This window comes from Varroa jacobsoni, unplaced genomic scaffold (genome assembly GCF_002532875.2).
Source record: "Varroa jacobsoni isolate VJ856 unplaced genomic scaffold, vjacob_1.0 scaffold_881, whole genome shotgun sequence".
Classification (NCBI taxonomy): Eukaryota; Metazoa; Arthropoda; class Arachnida; order Mesostigmata; family Varroidae; genus Varroa; species Varroa jacobsoni.
In genome coordinates this window covers 456,179-464,379 of record NW_019213783.1, presented here as the reverse complement: position 1 = coordinate 464,379, position 8,201 = coordinate 456,179, and positions in this window count along the sequence as shown.

Below are 8,201 nucleotides of genomic sequence, written 5' to 3'. Positions count from 1 at the left end.
AATCCGTATCAGTATGTATAATGTAAGCCTTCAGAAAAATGGCCTTTCGGGAAACTCAATAAAAGCATTTTAAGCGCCAGTGCTTATTTATGAAAATGTATTATTCTATTATTTATAGAAATGCATAATTTCGTACGCAACAACTTGCAGAGCCTTTACCAGCGATAAATTCTGCGGTGTCAAGACTTTCTCATTAGTGTGTTATATTGGTTTGTTGCTGAGATTTCAGTTAGCCGAAAGGGGTAGATAAAAACAAACGTTCCAGGTACGGTTATTATTCCATCCTTGTTGTTAATAAGTGTTTTTTTAATCAACGATATTTATTTAAAATTTCAACTTACATCTAACTTTGATTAGCTCTATTTACATGGTAATAGAAAGATTAAGAAAAATGGTTTACGTGGCTCGTTTAGCTGGGAACGTATCGCGAAAATGTAACGCCCACTCATATCCACGTGTGGATATCTTTTTACCAAAATTAAATCGACTGTTACGTTCGAATTCGCGCGCCAGAGGTTTCAAGTAATTCATTTGTTTGTTCAATACGGTTTAACTCACCGTCCAGTTAATCCAAAGACTCATCGCGAATTTTCAGCTAGATTACATTCTCGCGCACAAATAAACAGGCTTCGGTCGGGGTTACCTATCGTCCGCATGCTACCACATAACATATTCACGTGGCATATCTGTTACCTTTATTAATCGTGCCATCATAAAATGCCTCCTAGTTCGCGTATTGTCAGGTGGTCATTGCGTAGCAGGTTCCATAAATAGATTCTCACCTTCTACTTGCCCTGTTACGCCGACGTTCAACGCAGTCTAATCTGATGTCTCGGACCATGTCATTGCCACTCCATATTTGATTGGTGTCCTAAGCCTTTTTTAAGGTACTGCCTTGGTCTCATAACATTTGAGCTTAACGGCTCGATCGAAAGAACAACAGCAAAAACTTTAGGAGGTATGCGGTCACAAATTATAAGACTTTGGTTGAATAATTAACGCCCGGAAGACTACTGACGCAGCGAGCAATTAGAGCTGTCACTCAATGCGTCGTTCAGCAAGTCCTTTCTCAATTATTTAAGCCGAATTATTATTGGAGATAATTAATGTGAATGCAGCAGGCTTTACGGAGCCCCTCAGTACCACTTGTCATACTCGCCAATCAAACCTAGTTTCATATAAGTACATACAATTTACCTAGTTGTTTCTTTAATTGTTTATTATATCCTGCTTCGAAGGGTAATTACCTCAGCTCAATTACCTGAAGGTAAACAATTTATACACAAGTCGTATTGTCCAGGCCAAATGTCATCAAAGAAACGAGACAAATTCTAATGCCTGGTCCTTCACAGTGTTATGTTAATGCCGAGTAGGGCAATGAAGGAGATGTTATCTACGACTGCGATTAGCGGCCAATACTACGGAGTGCATACATACGAGAAGCAGACTAAAGTAGCATTCGAAACGAGTCCTTACAATGACAATTACAGACACCATTGAATTATTATGTATGCCGTACCTTCCGTTCCGTTTCTATAATAGGCCTGGCGCGCGATTTGACTTTTGGACACTTGGAACACACGTTTTGAAGGCACACAATCGATCGAAAACGTGGCGGCCTCAAGTGTGGATGGCAGCGAATTGCAACGTACCGTATGCACACATTATTTCAAAATACGTATATTGTGAACTTGAAGAAAATAATATCGCTGAAGTTCCTGCTTATTAATAGATCTGAAGACTTCATTAGATTTCTAAGGGTGTCAGATGTATTGTTTTGGTATACGATATTACTTCGTGCATGTTGTCGGGGTGCATGATTTGCGTTTTATATAGAATTCGTTAGAATTAGATAGCAAGGCCGTTGTTTCGCAAATAGGTTGAGGACAATTTCGAGATATGCGTCTGTACCTGTCACCTCTATACTGTCATCTTAACTTAGTATGACCTTATGAAAAATCAATGTAATTTTTATTTGCAGCAGCCTATAGACTGAATTGGCGATCAAAAATGTTTCATTATCCTGCCAACAACATAATTAGTAAATTAAACCAGGATATGCATCTAAATACCGTGAAGATTCACATAACACTATATTCAAACGACCAATCATATAATACGCCTTCCACCAATTACTTGGAGTCACAGACAATATAGAAGGCCTGAAACGGTTATCTTAAGTGCTACGATTATCTAACTATAGTACGTTTGTATAGTTTGCCATGTGTTCCATCATCACCGTTCTGCTGCAGCCTGGAACTTCATATCATCCATAGCTAGCCCGCTTATAGTGGTACATTGATAGCTCTGAGTACATTGGTGATGAACGCTAAACAGAAATTAACTGCAGGTAATGCTGGTAAAATATTGGAAGAATACAAACCATTCATCTCCTTGACCAAAGCTCTGTGAAAGGCTGCAAAAAAAAGCCCGGATTTCTAGTGTTGGACCCATAGTGACTGGAGTCTAATCCTTAATAAAAAAAAATTGCCTGCAGCACTGAATCTACATCAGCTGTCTTCTTTTATGGTTCTTCACCACATCAGTTATTAGCTGCTCTGTGTTCGGTTTCCGTCTTGTTGTAGGGCAAAGACGAACGCTGGCAAAAGTCTTGCCCACAGACGTTTCGAAATGTTCGTTTTTGCTGTGAATAGTAAATAATGTCACATTCTCTGCTTCAGATCTAGATCACTCTAATAGCATTTTTTTTTTTAGCTATATTGTCACAGGATTGGACCTGATGAGTCTTCCGTTTAGCAAAAATAGTAATTCTCTACTTTTATTGACCTCTAAAAATACGCTGATATTTATCAATTTTTTTCTTATATTTGCACCGGTGAACAAAAGGTCAGTGACATTTTTTGTTGCCGTCGTTCTATACTTCTAAACAAAATGATCAACGGACAAGTTTCAGATACAGCCAGGTTATCAAAGTTCTATGTATAGCACCATACGCTGTGGAAACCATGCATTGTAAATGATTTATTATAATATAACGATTCCTGCTCCTAACAGCTTTCCGGGACTCGCTCGTTGTTCCGCTAGTGATGAACAGATCCGTATCGATTTCGGTTACTTGTGCCTCCATATACTCTGGTCTCACTGGAAGGTAAAGCGTTTCTCTACATAGTTGATAAAAATGGCATATCTCGAGAAAGATGAACAAACTTTGACTTAAGTGAATTGTGCCGTCTTGTCGCCCTTTTCGATTCCATCGAGTCGCTCTAAACGTAAGTACACCGACAGCAGTACTGAAGAGGCCTGAGATCATGCAGAGCACGAACGTCAATAAAAAATAATCAATGGGCCATTGCTTTTTGTAATTACCAACGATTTGAGAATATTTTATAAATAAAAACCAATGGATCTCGTCGATCTGGTGGAAAGCAACTGCAACTTCTAGAAAATTCGTTTTCGACTATTGTGCCTCGGCCATACAAGAGAAGCAGGCAAACGAGATAAATGAGCAGCCACCTCCTTAGCTTAACGTACTATCAGAAATCGAAATAATTAAAAATAAATGTAATAAAATTTCAAAAAGTACTAAACGACAAATTTTGCTTGTTAAATAAGTTATTGTACACCCATCCAAACCGTACATTACAGATATATAGTTTTCGTTTTAAAAATGCGTGCAAACTGAATATCAGCTAATATAGCGGATAAAAACGATATGTATATTAAAACAGGCATACAATATCCTTGTTTATTATAGCATATTTGGTTCAGAGGAGATATAGACCCTTTTGTTTCGAATGGGCTTAACTCCGAAGCAACAGAATATAGTGCTACATTTCGTACTTCAGTATTCCTGGATTAAAATCCGTGCTAGTTGATCTGTCGCTATGAAAGCTGGATAAGCCGATGAGTCAGAATGTACACTGTTTTCGTCTGCTTTTTGACTGTCGCGGTCGAAACAAATGCCGTTCTTATGAAAACCAAATCGATTCGATACTATTCTCAGAGTTGTTCCATTTTGTTAGGGGCGCATCTACTCAGAGGGTACGAATTTGACGACAAAAGCAACATACGGTACTATTTCCCACGATCCAAAAGCATCGAAACGAGTGTCTCCCCTTTTACTAGCTCGATTTTTTTAGGTGCTTCCAAGTTCCTTTGGCTATTGATGTCTTCTTTTCAGTTCCTCCCATGTGCACACGTAAACTAAATTGAAATTAGTCGTCTGTGTACTTACTAGGTAGTATTAGTAGCAGAGCAACGAATTTTTCTTTGGTGACTTAAACAGTAGTCGGTATACTTTATAATCGCCTTCGGTGAAGAGCCAGTTTGTGTCTATCTTCTTACATTTATAAAAAGGAACCGCTTAATAATTTGTAACGAGAGAACTGGGCTTCTTTTCATCAAGATCTAGATCAAAGTTCAAGCTAGCTGTGTACTAATCGGATAAGGACATCCGTTCCGTAGACCCAGTAAAAATGTAAAGAATTGACGATTAGGTTTTGAGAATTTTAGTCCTAATAAATCAATCATGTTCAAATATATTTTACACAGTCACCTCGATAAGTCATTCGTACCAGCAGTGTCGGTCACTTCCCTACAACCATGTTAACGTTCATCGACCACATTAGCTCTATGCACGCGAAAAGCGCCCGTAACGAGTCCTTCTCTCCTATATATTATGCACAGCATTACGACGAAGTGAAATAGAATAATCCCTTACTCGTGCCGATCTCCGAAGTCCTTTCTAGCCTTCGGGAGCATCAGACAACGCAGGACTGATATCTAATGCTTCCCGCATACTGCACGCAGGTATTGCGCTCTGACTTTGCGGGGCCCATCGGCGAGCTGCTAAGCTTTGACACCGCTGTTCCAGGAGAATCGGAGGTTCAGCTATTTGTAAGTTGGCTGTTTCAAGAAAGGCCCCGAGGACCTACGAAAGACAGGTCTACGGACTGCATGGCAAACCACGCTTATGCAACCTGGTCCCAGGTGCTTTCAGTACGGCCGAAGGGATTAGATAGGATGGAAGGAATTCAGAGCGGAAAGAGTAGATTGAGTTAGTGTAGATAGCGAAGACGAAAAAGGAGATCCGATCAGGCCACCCTGTCTGATATATCGTTCGTGTTGTCGATAATTGAACGTCACAGACCTACGGAATCCATAAGGAAGAGAGAAAGTGAATTCCGCCGAGAATACAAGAGGAAACGAACGGATTTTCCAGGAGAGAACGGATTTGGTACAATAAGAAGCTGCTATACAGTGGTTTTATTTTGAACGAGGGAGGAGTCTTTTGGCAGTCCTGATCTGTCTCCTCTCTAATGGTAGTAAGGTTTACAGCACACTAACTACAATTATGCATTTATATACGCGTGCTATTAATTATATAATTGCATATAATACGGGTGCCGTAGTACAGCTGTAGGAGTTTAATGTTCACTCGCTTTTCATATTTTTTTTTTTTAATATTATCAATTTGTTTGACAAAAGTTATGGTGGAAGTATAAAAAACGTCGAGTTATATAGCAAGTAGAAGTTTGTTGAAGGTGATCTCGTACACTGGTACATACGTATGCTGTAGCAGTAGTGTCACAAAGCCAACAGTATAATGGTTACCACAGATGCCTTTTAAATTGACACGTCCAACGTCATATCTCTATATATCACTACCAACTTGATGAAATCTTTGGTTTTGGTGATGAAATGGTGGAACAACATGACATGCTAATTAGTATAATGATCAGGTCATTATATTAAATAAAATGAACTTGTTTAGCTCGGGATAAACTGTGCTCACTTTTCTGCAAAATGTGCTTTTCTCAACGCCAGCGTTGAATGTGCCATTGCACACATCTCTACTGTTCTTATTAAAGCTATTTGTTCCAGCTAGCTACGGAGACATAACGTCTATTTAGCTTTACAAAGCGGCAATGATTAATAAAATTTAGGTCATTCCTTAGATTACACTAATAGAGAGTTGCTGGTCAACCATTATCTAAGCGTACGTAATTCAGGCAGTTGGTCCTTACGTGTGTCAAAGTTTGTCCGCTTGCTATATGACCCATTTTAGATGTTCATTGATTCCGTATTAGAAACATAGTACATGCATCTGTATAGCCGTAGCTGAATGATCATTATGACCACACTCGGCGGTTATCTTCGAGTCTGCTTTCGACTGACCCTGCATCGCTTCGGCTCGTATCTTTAGGCGCCCCCGGCTCGACGGCGGTGCACTGCACTACACTTAAACAGTTTCAGAGTTTGTTGTCATTCAGTAAGCAGACCATCATGCGTGGAAAACACTAAATCGATTAATGGCAACTGGGTCGTAACACAAAATCGCATAGAGAGCTAAAGACATCTATAGAGCAGAGAGGATCAGCCATAAGACCCCGAGGGCAGGAGAGGACAGGCCGGTGAATGGATTTACACCGGCTTTAGAATTAATGCGCGACGAAATATGCGTTTTCTTAGCCCCGGCCCCCCCCCTTTTTCATCACTGATTTGATTCTGAAGAATGATTCTGCTTTATTGCAAGTTAAACGGATTCAGGGCGTAACCGCTAGAAAACTGACGTGATTGTAGGACTTTTGTGTAGTGGGTGCCTGAAAGGCTTGGCTTTCCACAACAAGCCAAAATACGATCCTCGCTAAATCAATTGGTCAAATGTTTAGAGCTCGGAACCTGTACTGATGATTATTTCCTTTTTGCGTAGTGCGTGATGCAGTTACTCACAACATATCTTAGGAAGGCATTTTTTTTGGAATTATTAAGTCGCCTGCATTTCAATGGGACAAGATCGGTTATTAATTGCAATACGGTACGCCATTAGATTTGAACCCTAGAAAATGATATAATAAAGGATAACAATCATCGATAGCAGGAGAGTTTCAAAGACTCACAGCCGAACTTAGAGGCACGTTTTTCCGTAATAACTTTAGAAGCTCTTTATGTTTTAGTATGAATCATTTAAACTTGTGTGGTAAAAAAAAAGTTAACGATAAAAAACATCTCTCATTTTATTTTGTAATAATCATCGATATGAATAATCTGCAAAAATCTTCATCGTGAAGTCAAATGGACGAACGCAAGGACTTGATTCCTTTGCGCCTCTAATGAGACCTACTGAAATAATAGTTCCATTGCGTGTGTCGAATTATTTACGATGTAATAGATCTACTGAATTCGCTAATATTCTTTTTGATATCGGCATCTGCTCAAGGTGTTCCAACTAGCTGCACGGTGAGTGCAATAGGAAGTTATACAATAGGTATGAAACCTTTTTCGCACGGAATTGTGTCATTGACATAAGTAACTGAATAATCGACGATGTTAAACTACGCCATTACAAGAAACTCCCACGCGTGCAAGGGTCAATGAGGCGTGAATAGTCTGTTTCGAACTCTATGCCAGGCGACTGTGATCTAATTAACAGAATCCAACATGAGTTATCGGTAGATGCAGGCTGCATCTATTTCGTGGCCGCTATAGAGCAAGCAGTAAAAATTGATCTTTTTGGTTATGTTTATCTCTAAATTGCAATTATATGTTGACAACAACAAAGATTCGATACTTTTCAACACTGATGAAAGTATGCAGTAATGCCTTCACTTTACTAAATCGAAGATCTTCACAGCTATTTCGACCTTCGGGCAAAGATTGCTTGAAGCAGGAAAATCGCAAAATTGATCAGACAAAGAATTAATAAGCGACATCTTGGTTTCAAAGGCCTGTGGTTCTATGCAACGAACCTATTGTCTCCGACTGCTATTCGAAAGACTTCATTTCTAAATTTATGCTTGAGCGTTGATCTTTCCCGCTAAAATGATGGAGGTAAAAACGATTTATATCTACACATCGGTAGGTTTGATCTCTCTACTCATCTTGATTGTTTTTATGTCATGCCTGTGGATGTTACTACGTAAAACATCTAATCCACAAAGTTTGCCCGTCAACGGTAGTGCTGATGATCGATGAACATAACAATGCAGAAGATCCTTTAGGAACCTCGAAGACTCACTAAACCCCTTATTGAATTTGATTTGGACGTGCAATGTGATCAGCACCTCTTCAACCGAAAAGGCGACATATATTGGACTTCAAAGTAGGTCACTCTGAGAAGTGAGAGAGTAAGGGAACTGAACTGCAATTCCGTAACTGAAGACGGTTGTCCACTGATATAGTTGAAGCGGATCGCGGCCCACCAACGAGTGGTACTCAGACCAAATATAAGTGAATGGGAA